This window comes from Porites lutea, chromosome 2 (genome assembly GCF_958299795.1).
Source record: "Porites lutea chromosome 2, jaPorLute2.1, whole genome shotgun sequence".
NCBI classification, from domain to species: Eukaryota; Metazoa; Cnidaria; class Anthozoa; order Scleractinia; family Poritidae; genus Porites; species Porites lutea.
In genome coordinates this window covers 26,633,464-26,650,963 of record NC_133202.1, presented here as the reverse complement: position 1 = coordinate 26,650,963, position 17,500 = coordinate 26,633,464, and the positions used below count along the sequence as shown (strand labels likewise).

Genomic DNA, 17,500 nt, shown 5'->3' with positions numbered 1-17,500 from the left:
TATTTTCTTTATCATCTTAATTATGCTCATATTATTTTTTTGTTAACCATAATTATTATTTTCATAAAAAGAAAAAACGATGTCATTTTTTTACTTCAAAAGCTAATAATATTCTTGACCAATCTGTATTGGAAGTTGAATTTAATTGTGAACCTTTCTGTACAGCTGCCCTCTTCCCTCTGGAAGAAAATTCTTACTCAATTTTTGTCTGAGGGTAGGGGTGGCTGGACAAGAGCCACTACTGTAAATGCCCATACAGTTTCGCCACTTGACTATATAATTATATATAATTTTATACAAACAGTGGTTGGTTTTCCACTGAAATCAGCAAGGGGGTGTTTGGGACCCTCCCCTTGGGTCCACAACTGAATGAGTAGGGACAGTGTTATTATTCATAATAAAATTTGTCTATTTATGGTTCCTTTCTACTTTTATGGAGTAAAGAAAATATGGTCATTCTCTCCTGCTCTTGACTGAGTTTATTGAGCTTAATATTCCAGTAAGCATACATACACCTCCCATTGAAAGTTCCTTGTTTCGTTCTTCTTCACCCCTATGCATAACATTATTTATCCTATTTAGAGACAGTTTTGTTTTAAAACTGGTTGTTGAGGACCCTCCCTACTGAATTTACCGGCATGTTCTCTGGGTGGATATCTAAGTATGTTTTTTGGAAACATAAGCTGTTGTCTCTGCTTTTGGCCAGGGTCTGTTTTTATGATGTTGAGTCCACTCAAGACCATGCTTTTTACAGCTTGAAGAGTTCATAGGTAATTCACGCAAACAAATTCACTTACTTTCTGATAAAATCTTCAATTTTTGCTCCATTTCTAAATAACACTGTCTTGGCAACACTATCATCTCCCTACATGTACCACTACTCGCACTAACAACTGACTCCTCTGACACTTTTTTCACTGACTCTTTCCTTTTCGGAACACGTCCCGGGTTGTTGAGATTCATGTGAACATACTTTTTAAACAAACAAAAAACAGTAAATTTTAGAAGGATGCAGTAAATCAGCTCATGGAGGTTTTGGCGATTTTTTAAAGAGACAAATGCAACATTTGTGGATAAAGCGGTTTTTAATTAAGCTTACAATCAGCTACAAAACTGTTGCAATTATTACTGCTTAGCGCTGGTTTACAAACTGTTTCCTAGTAATATATTTCAAAACATGTTCAGAATAGAAGTTCATATCTCCGAGAAAATTTGAAAATAAATAAGCGTAAAAGTTACATGAGAAAAACACTAACGTGATGATACGTCTTTCCCGTGTTTCTGTGGTCTTGAAGGGCTCTTCTGCAGGCTTCACAGATATCGCCCGACGCTCTCACTCCAAAACAAACTTCCAACTCCTCGTTTTTCTCAACGTGTCTGAAAGGGCTTCCTTGTGACTTCTTGCCACACACAACACAACCATTCTTCGACCTTTCTTTGCTTTCACTTTCGTTTAAAATACAGAGCAAGACACACGCTAAAAAGACAACAAACCGACCTGCGTACACGGCCATTTTGCATTTAATATTTTTTGTTTTGGTTTTGCTCAAAAAGAGCGGGAAGCGGACGCGCGCGTGCCACGTGCGGGCGCGTTTCAGCGGCTACTTATAAAAGCCTCTTTGTACTGCACATGCGCAGACAGAATGCCCCTCTGTTGTCAACAAGTGCTTTCCAGTAAGTTTGACGCATGCGCAAACGTTACCACTTGCTGTTCTTGAACAGGGGCCTCGAGGAATCGGTAGGTAATGATGACGTTTCTATTGTTCGCGCCCGCAAGTAAGAAATGGTTAGGGTGACGTAAAGATAGAACATCCCCAAGGGACCGCTAAGGTTGATTTTGTGACATTTATTGTGCAGTCATACTTCAACACTCTTTTGCGTTATGTGTTATCAGTGACATTCTGTGGAGCAGTTGTTTCAGTGAAAGTTACGCCTTATGGACCAAAATTTTAACGACACTCGTTAAGCGCAGAAGAAGTTATAAGGTGCGTATAACTTTGTATATATAAACACTTGGAGAGTTTGCCAGACACGAGTTCATAAATCTTTCACTGGAAACCTTGCCAGACACTCTTTCTCTCTCTTTGACCGGAATAAGACTCAGGCCCAAACAAGCAAGACGAGTGAACAACGGCTAACTTCTCACTAGCAGAACGATGGACGATTACAGAAATTCGCCGACAATCAAATTCTGTGCTGACTTATTACCTGCTCACAGATGTCCTTCCGCTATGAAGTTTAAAATAAGACTAGAATGCGCGAGTGTGAATTGATCAAACGTCATTTTAATTTCTAAGGCTTTCCTTTCCGGCAAATAAATTGAACTAAATGTAAAAAGTGAAATAGAAATAGCGAAAAATTAAACTTCTAATTAAATCTTTTCTTCTTTTCTCGAAACTGAGAATATTTTGATCAAAGCTGTGTAAATCGAACCGAAACTGTGCACGGAACCTTTCGTTTATCTCCTGTATTTATCTCACCTATTGTATGGAATATGTGTGAAGATCTTCATTATGAATCGGTATATTTTAAAGAGCTACACAAGGAGCAAGAATACTATATACAGAGCGGGGGTAGCTGTAGTGTCAATTATTACTAGTTAATGAATAAGATAGTTGATCTCATAAATGTATATCAGTAAAGTTCTGGAATAATATTTCAGAGTCCCATTTCTTTCCGGCTAAAATCTCGCTGCCGACGAAATGATTTCCCAGATCTCCCGGCATTACTCTGTGCGTTATCAGATTGACCGGCTAGAAGGTGGCTCGCTCCAGACCCCTGACTGTTGTTGCAAATACTTAGTTATAGTTATTCTGAGGTATATGTATACGTGAGAGATACATTTCAGGTAACAGAACTAGAACTTAAGCAGGTTCATTGACATTGATTCATTGATTCTGAAGGTTACAACTCGGTGGATCCCAAAATTAGATTGCCTTCACCTTGCGACCGCGCCTTGTAAGTAACAAACGCTTTGTTACTAACTTTCCAACAATACATGCACTATGCTATTTCAAATCGTGTCTAGGATGGATGGGCATGGCTAAGATTAAATGCATGTGAGACATGCAGCGTACAAACACTTGAAATCATGTCTGTATGAATTGAAACATGCAGCCACCCCATCAGGCAATTCATTCAGGTATTCAGGTAATTGTGTCAGTTTTCTCACAAGATGGTTTAGTCGGTTAGTCCCCTAAGCCTACGGTATTTACGATTTTGGCTAGCTTTTTTATTAGACGGTGAGCATGGTCTTTGAAACAGAATGAATCTGCCAAAACTCGATTTATATTAAAATCCCTTGCGTACTCAAAAATAATATTTCTCTTATGTATTGTTCCTTTCAGAACAAAATATGAGTGTTTTGTCCCCCAAAGTTAAAGGCGTTGCTGTTCGAAGTGGTAGATTTGTGGATCAGATAATCTTCAAATTCGATGATAACAGCCAAATATTTTGGGGTCACACTGGTTCTACAACAGTGTTCGGTAACACCCAAGGGAGTCTAAGTTATTGGGCTCTTGCCGAAGATGATTATATTGTCCAAGTCAAAGTGCGTCAAGGGGCATACGTGGATGCTATCCAGTTTGTGACAGCCAAAGGCAATGTTTCACCATTCTATGGAGGACGAGGTGGAAACTACAAGGAACTTCGTGCAGAAAGCAATTGCGAAGTACTTGGAGTTCTTCCCTGCAGAACTGGGCATGCAGATCCTCTGTATGTTTTATTTTCCCGTATTGTTGGCGGTACTATCCCACCAATGTATTTGTGCGCAGGCAATTTATACCAGCTGGACTGTGGATCCTCTCCACACAATGGCTACACGTGTGGTGTATACAAACAAGTGGAGATGAAGGTGGTCTTGTACCGGCGAGATCTGGAAAAGGCCTTAAAAAATCCCGACTTGGATCCAAAAGTGAAAGCTGCAATTTTAAAGGTGCTTGATTTTCCTGGTGCCCAGTATGTAGGAAAAATAGCCATTGGTCAAATAGCTAGTGAGTGGGGCTCTAGATGCTGGGTTCACAGGTGAAGTTTTGCCACTCGGTTTGATCAAGCAACTGAAGACCAATGGGTTTTGTGGCGGACTAAAAGGTTTTGCTGTTGAAAGTTTGCAGCAGAATTTTCAAGTGTTTGGTAGCATTGCAGGGGTGCTATTAGCTCACATAGTAGCACCGATCTATGGACGCGCAGCCCAAGGAAAGAGCGAAGAAGCTACCAGTCTTGCTGGAGGAGCCATGATAGGTCTGGGTGCTGCTATTGCCGTGCCAGGAGGTGCTGCCATTGCTGTTGGTCTATTGGCGCCCTTCGTCATCAAGAAAATCTTCGACATTGTTCCCAAGCCAGAAGAAATTAGAGCAAAGTATCGCCAGGATATGTACAAGATGTATCAAACATATTCAGAACCGTTAAGTTCCGCATTGGCTGAGGGTGACAAGGTGAAGCGTCCCAATGGCCACTATCTAGTTGATGACGGCCCGCCAACCCTTGCATATCTTAGCGAAGATGGAGGTCCGGTTTTCCGCAGTGGATGCAGTGCATACACTAGCCTGCACTGCACCAGTAGGGATCGGCGATGGCAGTTCAAGACAGTACGTTTGTACTGCAGCCTATGTGGTGTGTGTTATTGTGAGCCTTGCATGCTCAAGCACATCACAGAAGGTGCTGTGTTCACCCCCTTTCAGTGATGCAAGTCACCTAAAAGTACGCTACAACTAAACATCATCAAAGCTCAAGAAGTGCACTTACAATTTACGTTAACACAATTTCATGATGCTCAGTCTGGGATGCAGCTTAAATTTCAGCCTCAAATGGATGAGAGCTATCAAGACTTGCAAGTATACATATCTGAAACAGTGTATCGACATTAAAATACACATTATAAACAATTTACAAAGTTAAACATTAGAATTTCATGTTAACTTTTGGAACATTACTGGCTGCATTCGTGTGATTTTTCATCAGCCAGAGTTTTTCCTGTTTGGTTTTTCGGTAGGCTCGATTTCCGCCGTCTCTCGGGTCCGGTCTTTGATGCTCCCCGAAGAGAGACCCCGTTGGTTGAATAACGAACACATATTAACCTTTAACTTGGTATTGCAGTGCCTCTCGCTGAGAATCTTTTAAATTTTGAAGTTTAAAGGACTCCAAAACTCGCTCGAAAGCCAAATTCATCTAATCGACATCGTCCGCCATTTTGACAACTCTGTTTTGTTGTGATAATTTATGCGACAATCCTTGCCAGACGAAAATTTGCAGGCTGTAACATGATTGGCTGAAACCAACAAAGGAAATCACACGCGTCCAGCCGCTTCTTCGGGGGGATGAGTGCGGGCTCATTTCCCTGAACAGTAGCTGGTAATCGAGCCTTGTTTTTCGGGTGACATAAGGAATGATAAAGGAAGGTATTTTAGTGTGTTTATTTTTCATATGCAAAATGTAATTACTCCGTGTATAATAATATAGCTAAGGGTTTTCTCCGTTGCTACTTGCCGTCCACTAGCTGTGCCAGTTCAAAGAAGTCCAAAATTTTTACTTTTTTTGTAAACCACTCAGTTTATGCAATTTGTTTTTACATCGAAGTAAGGGACCGGTCATTATTTACGCCGGGGGGGGAGGATTTTGGGCCAAACAAGGTGAAATTTAGCCGATCCCCCCTGTGAATGTTACTTCACTGAATGATTCCCCCCTAATAAGTTTTGATGATTTTTACGATCCCCCCTACCATCTCTTCATTTTCCAAGCAAAATTGAGTGGTCTCCCCACTGAATCCTTCCAAAGTTTTTCGCGATCCCCCAGCTTTTGAGTTCTCAGTTACGACTGATCCCCCCTTTTTTCTCCCAAAAATCAAGTGATCCCCCCCAGGCGATAAATAATGACCGGTCCTGCGGAGAAATTCCGTTTTAGTATTTTTTTTCCAGTAAAATATCGTATATATGTGCATACCTACTCTTTTTTGCTGCTACCCGTAGTACATTGAAGGTTTTTCCAAATACTTATTTTCTCTGGCATTCTTTCGGTCACTGCAGCTGTTTCATCAAACAGAAATTCGATACTTACAATTTTGGATGTCAGTCGCGGTGTAACACATATTACTCACAATATCTAGTGCAATAAATACGTCTTTGAATTTCGAATATTTGCTCGACTTTTTTGACTTTGACATATAGCTGACAGCTCTTTGAGAAAATTCCATCCAGCTAAATTGCTGCCCTCAATCTTTATCTTTTATAGCATAATATTCTGCTCTGGGTATTGTTATTCATGACATGTAAATAAGGAATGGGGAATCGCTCTGGCTTGGGACAAGCCCAAACCAGACGAAGAGTCTGAAGGATGCACTCCAAAAACCGGATTCCTCGCGGGATGGGAGGGCGGGTAGCTAGATCAGGAGCGTAGAGTGCAAGGGATGGGCCCAACGTGATCCTTTATATTCATATTTTACATGTCCCCAGGGCATATTATTAATATATGCAAATGACTTTGCAAAGTGTAATATTCTACCCTGGGTGTTGTTATTCATGAAATGTAAATAAGGAATGGGGAATTGCTCTGGCTTTCCTTAAGCCCCGCGCTGACTTTTACGACAGTCAGACCAAGCACGCACCCAGTGCTAAAACGCTGCTGTTGCCTCCGATAGAGAGGTTAGATTACATCAAGTAGACAAAAACTTAACTATTATGCATGCCACATTCAGTCTTTGTCAGGAAAAGTTATTAAGATCTAACTCCATCTGTTGGCCTCTTTCCCATCCTTATCGGAAGCATGATAAACAAATTATACTGACTCAGGGAGCTTACTTCCGGCCCAATCCATTAAATAAACTAAATAATTTAGATACTAAAGACAGAGATAACCAGGTTGTGTTACTAGAATACTGGAGAGAGCCCCTCCAGATTATTAAGGCTAATGTAGGTTGTGCCGATGCCACAATCTAAATCTGGCTGCGCTGCAGCTCTTGCTGGATTTACCACGTGTTTTAGCTTAATATAATGTAGGGCTGTCCTGCTGTTTTTCCGGCCAACATGATCCATAATCTCATGCAAGGATACCCCAGCAAGAGCTAACGAAATCGCCGCACCGCTCCGAAAACCATGAAGGGTATAACGATCACTGGTTAATTCATCTCGTACAAATTCTGCATTTGCATACTCATTTAATCTAGCCTAGGCTGCCTGTGGCTCTAGAGCCTTAAAATAAATTTTCCCCTCTTTTGTTACAGAACGAAAGAGATACCCTGGCTGTAATTCTATTCTGAGGAGCCTACAAATATTGAAATACAATTCCAGACCTAGCCTTCAACGGGGCATATAACTGCGTTTTTACCTCTTCTAAGGCGATCCCTCCCTTTTTCTCGTTTAGCGTCGAATGCGTTTCCTGATGTTGGATCGGTCGGTCGAATTAAAAAAAAAATCACAGTAAATCTCGGAATAGGAGGCCCTGGTAACCCAAAATACTGCAAAAAATGTTCCTGTTTTAGTTCCTGTTTTTCTCTTGACTATGCTCATTTTTCAGATTAAAAGAGTTCAGTTTCAAGTGAAAAATTGTTTAGCTACGTCGTTACTTTTTTTTTTTGAAAATGCCAAAAATTTGGGTCGATCGGACGACGCTAAACGGAGAAAAGAAAGAGGATGGCCTAAAAGCAAAAACATTAGCATCGCACGATCATAAGGATTTAGTCCAAATATGGTTGATCAAAAATCCTGATTTGTCTGGAAAGAGCAGGATATCAACCGCTTTCAAGCCTAACAAATCAACAGCCCGATCTGCTGCGAAAAACAGGGACTTCAAGACAGCTTGATCCCTCGCGAGGATATAAATCTTAGATGGCTCGCTATTTCACAGGCAGCCCGAACTCTGTGGGAGTTCGTTGGACTTTGAATTATAAGAGAATGTATGAAAATAAACAAAATACGTCTTAAATTTCAGTTTTGGACAAAAATAGAAATAAAAATCACTTACCTTGTGTTTGTGTTTTGTTATTTACCGTCTCCTCGCCTCTAGAGCCATTTGAAAGCCGTTTTATCAACGTTTAAGATTTTGAGTTGTACTATCAGTAAGAAAAAACCTGTTAGTACAACTCAAAATCTTAAACGTCGATAAAACGGCTTCCAAATGGCTCTAGAGGCGAGGAGACAGTAAATAACAAAACACAAACACAAAGTAAGTGATTTTTATTTCTGTTTTTGTCCAAAATCGGAATTTAGGACGTATTTTGTCTATTTTCATACATTCTCTTATAAATTCAAAGTCCAACGAACTCCCACAGAGTTTGGGCTGCCTGTGGCTATTTGGACACCCTTGAATCCGCGAATGAATGAATTCTGATATCGTAACTAAGTCGCCAACAAGAAAAGGCTCTGCCTAGCGCGGAACCACCCTTGCGTTCAACTGTTCCTCTGTAACATTTGCCAGATGCTGTTTTACTGAGCGATCCTCAGCCGGGTTACCAATCCCCATGAGAGGCTCCCATTCAGTACCTCTCCCATTTCCTGCAAAAATTGATCTCAATTTGCCTATAATAAAATAGAGAGTCTACTGCTCCATGAGCAAGACGTAAAAGGCACTGGGCGCCTGCCTCTGGCAGTCCGGTTGATGGACGCGTGTTCGTCCCCCACGATGTTTCCATACAAGGAATGCAACCACTTCTGTCGGCAAAGCTGTGGTGATAGATTTTGGTGGGGACAGACTGAACAAGAAATTGGACAGCTCTTGCTCGAGAGCGCTTTTTTGTCTGACATAGCGCGATGACTGGTGCTGTGGAGAAAGTTGCTCTAAGCGTTCAGAGATGGCACTCATTATCTTGAGCTAATCGAGCAACGGGACTGTGGAGAGAACCCAGGGCCTCGCTCGGCGCGACTCATGACACGCACGAGGTTTTGTACCCTTTCATACTCGGCTAAAACAGCAAACATAGTCACAGGTAGCCCAAGCTCGAAATATGAGCATCGGCGAGCATCGGGATTGTTGCGTAACATTCAAAATATAAGGATTTGTACGGGAAAAAACCTATCGTTTCTCTAACCTACGAAAATGAAAGGATTTCAATAAAAAACAGCTTACCTTACTTAAAATGTGTGTTACGTCTCTCCTGTGTGGTCCACGGGCCGATTTATGGCCGTTTTAGGGGTTTTTATGTGAACGGTTTTTCTCTCTATATAGCCTGCGTAGCTGGCGGTATTGTGCAGTAGTCGAGCGAGATTTGGCGGCGGAGCCGTTGTAATATAGTCGAGTGAGATTTGACGGCGGAGCCGTCACCACAGGGGGCCCACACAATCTGTTTGTGTAGCCGATTGTTATTTTATAGTAAATGTACTGGATTTACCGTTTGCTTCACCTATAGCGATATATCGCTAACTATGTATATAAATCAATGATAAATAAACGTTGAATTACCTTGCCTGTGGTGTATAGTCGTCCTTTTGCCTCAAAAGCGGTTTTTTGGGCGATTTTGAATGAATTTGAGTTCGCCGTTGACTGTTCCATATATAAGAACAGTCAACGGCGAACTCAAATTCATTCAAAATCGCCCAAAAAACCGCTTTTGAGGCAAAAGGACGACTATACACCACAGGCAAGGTAATTCAACGTTTATTTATCATTGATTTATATACATAGTTAGCGATATATCGCTATAGGTGAAGCAAACGGTAAATCCAGTACATTTACTATAAAATAACAATCGGCTACACAAACAGATTGTGTGGGCGCCCTGTGCCGTCACGAGCGGCGAAGCCGCGAGAAATATTCAACCGCCTCGTCCCTACTCCTTTTTTTTGGAACACGGCTCCGCCGCCAAAACTTTCTCGTACCCACACAATACCGCCAGCTACGCAGGCTACTCTCTATATAAAGGTTTATATTCGAGTTTACCGTTCACATAAAAACCTATAAATGGCCATAAATCGGCCCGTGGACCACACAGGAGAGACGTAACATACATTTTAAGTAAGGTAAGCTGTTTTTATTGAAATCCTTTCATTTTCGTAGGTTAGAGAAACGATAGGTTTTTTCCCATACAAATCCTTATATTTCAGAATGTTACGCAACAATGGCTGTGGTCACACTTGGGATTTGACGTTGGTAAAAGGCTTTAACCGTGGTAAAAAGGATGTAAAAAAACTTTACTATAGTAAAACTCATTAGTTGACCTAACACGTTCCAGATGATTTCACAACAGAAATGTGTCACTCAAATGATGAGCCTGAGGACAGGTGATTATTCTTACGACATTCCATAAATGTTTTATTTTTTTATCCAGTTACGTGACTGTCTCTACATCATACATTCACTGAAAATTGTGCCGCTGCTTATACTGTTTCTATCCCATTATTTTCTCGGCCAAATATAAGCGGTCCATGCTGAATTACTTCGCGGCCGTGATCGTCTGAAAAACCGCCTGGTGGGATTACGAAACTATTGAGGAACGGTGGAACTCTAAAGTGAAAAGAACATGAAGGTTTCTTAAAAAAAGCGTGCCAACCAAAATCCATATTCAGACAATAGATAGAAAAAATGTGGCTACACGGAATAATAAAACACTTGAATTGAATGATTTACTTCTAAATTTATGCTCGACTCAGAAATGAAACACGAACATTAGATGTAGGCGTATGATTCCTTGAAATCCAGAATTTACTGTGGACTTGCCTCGAATGAAAGCGAAAATTGTCTGAGTCACTGTGACATCTCTACTGTACTGTTTGGCACGAAAAAAGGAAAAGAATAGGCTGGCGGCGCTGAAAATACATGTATAAGTATTCAGCAACGTGACACTCAGGGAACGCATCTCAAATAATGCGACTAGATGTCAACTGAATAAACAAAGTTTAGATATACCAGCGATAAACCATATCGTTTTAGGAAAGTTTACTATAGTAAACTTTGCTTTCATTCTACCGCCGTTGCCACCGCAACAGACTAGATCTGTGTTTACCATAGTAAAATGAGAAAAGCTGGTCACATTAGAAAACGTGTTTACAGTAGTAAACTCGACTTTACTATAGTAAAAAAAGCCCAAGTGTGACCACAGCCAATGCCGATGCTCGCCAATGTTCATATTTCGAGCTTGGGCTACCTGTGATATAGGGGAACGGAGCGTCTCTCCGTAAAGACGTGAAGAATAAAAAACGTGACTGAAATGACGCTCCAACGCTGTAAGGATGTCAAGGAACGACGCAGGAACATCATTTCATAAGGTAAAAAAATGACCTTTAATGAACGTTTCATTGTTTTTGTGGCTATATCGCCGGTAACCGGTCAAGGTGTTAAAAACACTAAATGACCGGCAGTCCCATATTCCGTAAATTTCACAAAATCGAAAGACTCTAGCTAATCTAAACTATCATATATCGATTAAGACAAGTCAAGCGATCCTGAAATGCTTTATAGATCTCAAGTCTAGTGTTTAGTTTACGCTGGGCTCAGAAGACGAAACCGTGTTTTGTGACACTTGAAACTTTTTTCGGTTAGACTGCCGGTCAAGGTTTTCAAAACACTAAATGGCCGGCAGTCCTATATTATCAGTATACTTCACAAAATCGAAAGATTCTAGCTAATCTAAACTATCATATGTCGATTAAGACAGGTCAAGCGATCCTGAAATGCTTTATAGATCTCAAGTCTAGTGTTTGGTTTACGCTGGGCTCAGAAGACGAAACCTTGTTTTGTGACACAACTTTTTTCAGCTCGACAGCCTGTCAAGGTTTTCAAAACACTAAATAGCCGGCAGCCCCATATTCTCTGTAAATTTCACAAATCGAACAAATTCAGCCGTTCTGAACTATCATAAGTCGTGATCCTGATCAAACCAGCCGGTTTTGTGGGATTTCTATATCATGTTTTTGTTGGTCTCGAGTCTTTGGATGTTCGTTACTATTTTCTGTCCAAAGCATGGCGTGACAGGCGACGTTTGACGTCATAACATCTTGACCTTGTGGAGCTGAAATACACTTCAACATTATCTTGTCGACGTTATGATGAAACAAAGAAACTTTTTTGTACAAGGTAATCCTAACTTTGCGTTGATGTATAGAAATAATATATAGAGAGTTTTCAGTATTCGTTCTGTGCCATTGAGTGGACTGCGAAATTTACTGAGAATATGGGACTGCCGACCATTTAGTGTTTTAAAAACCTTGACCGGTTGCCGGCCATATAGCCACGGCGTTGTTTTTATTGGGCTATTTTGAAAAAATAGCTCATATGTCAGTGGTGTGAGCCAAGAGACTATAAAGGGGACAGAGAGGGCATCCCCCATATACACCCTATTCCATAGGTAATTCGTCTCGAGTTTTCTTTAACACCCCAGATCTCAAGGGGGATTAGACAACAGCCAATCACATCGCGCGAATGTGTTCCGCGTGGATGACCCACGCTGAGAGCCACGCGTCCTTCACGAAATGACGCAGAACAAAATGGGGAAGACGCGGAGAGCGATTTTGCTATTCCTTTTGTCGACGAAAACGACTACAGCGAGATTTCTGCGAAAGCTGTGTCAGCGAAACCGAAATTAAAAAAGAATCGCCCTTCCTCTCTTGTATAGAGCTAACAGTAGAGCAGGGAAATCCTTAACACACTGAATGTTCTCTCAGGATCATTTACAATTTACAGTTTGAAGAGAGCAATTTCTGGTTTGATGTTTATTTTTTTCAGTCTTTATAGCGATTATTCCTACCCACTTACTTTGTCAATTGTAGGCGAACCCTCCTAAAGCTGAATTTCAAGGGACCATATTCAAGCTGAGAAAGAGAAATAACATTTCGTCGTTGCTTATTTACAGCCTCCATAAAACGCGAAATTAGGCATTTTCACGTCGTAGTCGTGCAAAAACGGAAAAGAAATGAACAAAAAAGTGTTGCACGTGCGAAGTTGTTGTTTTGCTAATTAAACCTATTGTTTTTTTGACGTTCTAGTTGTCGTCCGCGTCGTTGGATCTTAAACTCCCTAAATTGTACAAACGACCGGTTTCAATAGACCGGCGAAATTTCTCATTTTATTAAAGCACTGAGGTTATGACGAGTTCGAGTTAAACTGATTTCATGGGTTGTCAAAGAGTCCAGCGATTCCTTTTTCCCAGGTGAGCGCCGACTCATTTCGCTTCGATATTCAGGAATGCTCTCGATCTTTTTACGCTTTCATTGCCTCTTGCCTCTCATGCTTTGCACTGCGTTTGGTCATGCGAAACCTCCAAGAAACATCCACGCCTCGCGCGACGTAACTTTATCCCGATTCTAAAAATAACTCGAGACGAATTACCTATGGAATAGGGTGTATATGGGGGATGCCCTCTCTGTCCCCTTTATAGTCTCTTGTGTGAGCGTATGTATCTTTGTATCTTTGTATGTTCGGATGTTTGTTGCAAGAGCCAATAAGGTTGAAGGTACAATGAGTTGATGCTTAGGAACCAATGAGATCTTGGCATCTACTTAAACATGACATTTCTAAAGGTCGAACAAGGGCACTTTGAGGCCGCCATCTTAATTCTTTACAATTTTCTCGTCTTTTATTACGGCTACAGATGTTTGAAAACATATTAAATATCTTCATGATTCAAACACCGTGTACAGTGATGCAGCTGTTTAAGGGTTCATATTTTAGTGTGGATGCTACTTCAAGACATTTCTAACCGAATTCGGCTATCGCTAACGGTACTGACGCACGTATTTATGAGTTGTTTTTCACCCGCTTCAAGGTAGAGTATAAAAGATCGTATATTTTCAAAGCTCTTCCAGTGAAACAATAATTGATATTTAGATATGGACTTTAATTCGAAAGTATGCGGCCTATAAAATGTGGTTTTGCAAGTTTGAAAGGCAGCTTATATTTTTGAAAGCTGTACCGAGTATTGTTAATCCTGTAAACAAGCTTTAAAAATATTATTCTCTCGCTTACAAAGTTCAACAGACCTTTTTCGTTCCGGCAAAACAACAACAAAAAAGAATAATAAGTGAACAACATGATACATCCTTCCTGCATACTATGCATTATAGTTATTGAAACGTATTTTATTTAGTAAAGATGCGTAACTTAAGTAGAAACAGTAGCGTTAGGGAATAAAATTGGCAGAAGCTAGTTGACACAATAATTAGATACTGTTTTACTGAGTGGAGTAACATGATATGAGCAGAAATATATTTCGGCAGTCTGATAATTTTCTTGGAAGTTAATAAATGTTAGGCTATCAACCTTGACGTTGCGTAAAACATAATTTAATTGCAGATGTTGTAATGAAGCCGAGATGATTTCTTAAAATCGTTTGAGAAAATTTTGTAGTAAACAATTTGCGTTTTTTTTACGTACGAATTGTAAAAGGGCCAAAGACCAACATCTTCACGTGCAAATTGTGTGCATGAGTTATTTTTATAATTCTGTTTACTAGATTACTGTGTGATAACTCGAATTCCCTCACGTACGAACAACGAAAGGGGGCAAAGTCCAACACTTTCACGTGCCAGTTGTGTGACTGTACATTTCATGCAGATTGACTTTTCACAATAATAATAGTAACTTGAACGTAAGAAGACCTGTTTCGTTTTGTAACCAATGCCTTAAAAAAGGCTCTTGTCTCTTAAGAAGCAATAGCTTTTAAAACATGAAGAAATAAGTTGTCGGAGTTAAAGACTGTTTCACTGAGTAGAATGGCACGTGAAAACCACGTGAATTGTGATGATGCAACTATCTACCACGATGATAAAAATCCTGGTATTTCTTAACTACTCGAATTCGATGAGTCACATTTTGGCTTAAGAAACTCCGAGGAAACCTCAGAGTTTTCCTTATAATCAACGTTTGCTGAGTAGATATTTATTTTACTTTAAAAAAATTTGTTTAACTTGCACCCAATGTAACAGGGAAAGACAGAGGAAAGTGAATATATAGCATGAGGATCGACGCAGCTGAGCGTTTCGCGTTTTCATTTATGTACGGCAATTCCCAATTTCGCACAAAAACCCAGTCTACGTTTAGGACCAAAAAGGTAGATTCATCACTCTTGGTAAGGTTACACTGAAGCATTAAAGTTACACTGAAGCATTTAAAATAGCTCATGCACGTTTAACGTGCCCATGTTTTTTAACTGGCGCTTGTTAGACCAGCAATTTTAAGATTCCGTACAAATTCTCAAAGTTTACATTTAAGAGAACTGCGAATCATTCACTCACCATTTTAAGTTTTAGGGTTCTTCAATCCCGCCATCCCGACCCAAATTTTGGCGCCGTCCCGTATTCCCTTGGTTTTTTTTCCGGCGTCTCGTATCCCATGCATAATTTCAATCCCAATCCCGAATCCTGACCTCTACTTGGGATCGGACCCTCTACATTACAAGTACATTGTGTAGCACAACAACCAGTTGAGAGGGGTTAAGAGGGGCGGGAGGGCGTTGGTGGGCGGTTTGTACTGCCATATATTGTTTCCTTCTGCTGCCAAGGTCAATCTTCCAAGAATTGGTAAATACAATCATGATTGGCCAAGCATCAGAGATGAACATAGATGTTCTCGGCTAAGCAGGCATTTGTGGGTAGGGAGGAAAGATCCTTTAACATCGGCTGCATGGGTAGCGTGATTCTCACAAGTTCAAGGTCATTTGTGGCCCCCCTGCAGGGGTGGCTAATCATTTAGCTACCTTGTTCAAGATTAGACCATTTTTCGTGACCCCCTATTCATGTCATTTTGCATACAGAAAAACAGACATTGCCAATGCTTACCCCCTCAATGTTTAAGGCATCATTGCCAGAAAGACATCCTGTTCAAAATGTTGCCTGCGAGCAAGCTCTCCGCGGCGCCCTGGCAACAGGGCGGGAAAAGGAAAGAGAACCTGCTATTACGTCTCTGGAATTTGAATGTTGAGAAAGTCGATGTGGAGTGCGGTCGATTGGCGGAGATGACATTAGTAATGATGTCATTACCCTAGGCATGTTTCAAATTATGTTTTTTTTTTAGCTATTTTGAAAAAATAGCTCATATGTCAGTGGTGTGAGCGTATGTACCTTTGTGGCTTTGTATCTGTGTAACTTTGTATCTTTGTACCTTTGTATGTTCGGATGTTTGTTGCAAGAGCCAATAAGGTTGAAGGTACTATGAGTTGATGCCTAGGAACCAATGAGATCTTGGCATCTACTTAAACATGCATTGTTAAAGGTCGAACAAGAGCACTTTGAGACCGCCATCTTAATTCTTCACAATTTTTTCGTCTTTTATTACGGTTACAGGTGTTTGGAAACATTATATTAAATATCTTCATGATTCAAATGCTGTGTACAGTGATGCAGCTGTTTAAGGGTTCACATTTTAGTGTGGATGCTACTTCAAGATATTTCTGACCGAATTCGGCTATCGCTAACGGTACTGACGCACGTATTTATGAGTTGTGTTTCACCTGCCTCAAGGTAGAGTATCAGAAAAGATCGTATATTTTCAAAGCTCTTCCAGTGAAGCAATAATTGATATTTAGATATGGACTTTTATTCGAAAGTATGCGGCCTATAAAATGTGGTTTTACAAGTTTGAAAGGCAGCTTATATTTTTGAAAGCTGTACCGAGTATTGTTAATCCTGTAAACAAGCTTTAGAAATATTATTCTCTCGCTTACAAAGTTTAACAGACCTTTGTTGTTCCGGCAAAACAACAAAAAAAAAGAATAATAAGTGAACAACATGATACATCCTTCCTGTATACTAAGCATTATAGTTATTGAAACGTATTTTATTTAGTAAAGATGCGTAACTTAAGTGGAAACAGTAGCGTTCGGGAATAAAATTGGAAGAAGCTAGTTGACGCAATAATTAGATACAGTTTTCCTGAGTGAAGTAACATGATATGAGCAGAAATATATTTCGGCAGTTTGATAATTTTCTTGGAAGTTAATCAAATGTTAGGCTACCTTGACGTTGCATGAAACATAATTTAATTGCAGATGTTGTAATGAAGCCTAGGTGATTTCTTAAAATCTTTTGAGAAATTTTTGTAGTGAACAATTTGCGTTTTTTTACGTACGAATTGTAAAAGGGCCGAAGATCAACATCTTCACGTGCAAATTGTGTGCATGAGTTATTTTTATAATTCTGTTTACTAGATTACTGTGTGATAACTCGAATTCCCTCAAGTACGAACCACGAAGGGGGGCAAAGTCCAACACTTTCACATGCCAGTTGTGTGACTGTACATCTCATGCAGATTGGCTTTTCACAATTATGATAGTCACTCGCTTGAATTATGAAGACCTGTTTCGTTTTGTAACCAATGCCTTAAAAAAGCTCTTGTCTTTTAAAAGCAATAGCTTCTAAAACATGAAGAAATCAAGACTTTAAAGTTTAAGACTGTTTCACTTAGTAGAATGGCACGTGAAAATCTCGTGAATTGTGACGATGCAACCATCTACCACAATGATAAAAATCCTGGTATTTCTTGACTACTCGAATTTGATGTGTCACATTTTGGCTTAAGAAACTCCGAGGAAACCTTAGAGTTTTCCGTCTAATCAACGTTTGGTGAGTAGATATTTATTTAACTT

The 17,500-nt window shown here is 40.1% G+C and overlaps 1 protein-coding gene, 1 long non-coding RNA gene and 1 pseudogene across 2 annotated transcripts in view; 1 reads left to right on the top strand and 2 right to left on the bottom strand.

Annotated features, from left to right (window-relative positions):
• LOC140927986 (uncharacterized) overlaps nt 1-1,460 on the bottom strand; it is a 5,833-nt gene extending 4,373 nt beyond the window's left edge. Inside the window, exons 1-2 of the mRNA XM_073377698.1 lie at nt 1,257-1,460; nt 1-972 (exon numbers count right to left, since the gene is read on the bottom strand). The exon at nt 1-972 is cut by the window's left edge and continues 4,373 nt beyond it. The gene's annotated coding sequence lies outside the window, so the exon portion shown is untranslated. The remainder of the gene's footprint in view (nt 973-1,256) is intronic.
• LOC140925927 (uncharacterized) overlaps nt 1-17,500 on the top strand; it is a 227,480-nt pseudogene that overhangs the window by 61,889 nt on the left and 148,091 nt on the right.
• Nucleotides 10,095-11,022, bottom strand: LOC140926781 (uncharacterized). The gene is made up of 2 exons (XR_012164471.1): nt 10,590-11,022; nt 10,095-10,428 (listed from the first exon to the last, which is right to left on the bottom strand). It is a non-coding gene; the product is annotated as an uncharacterized lncRNA (long non-coding RNA).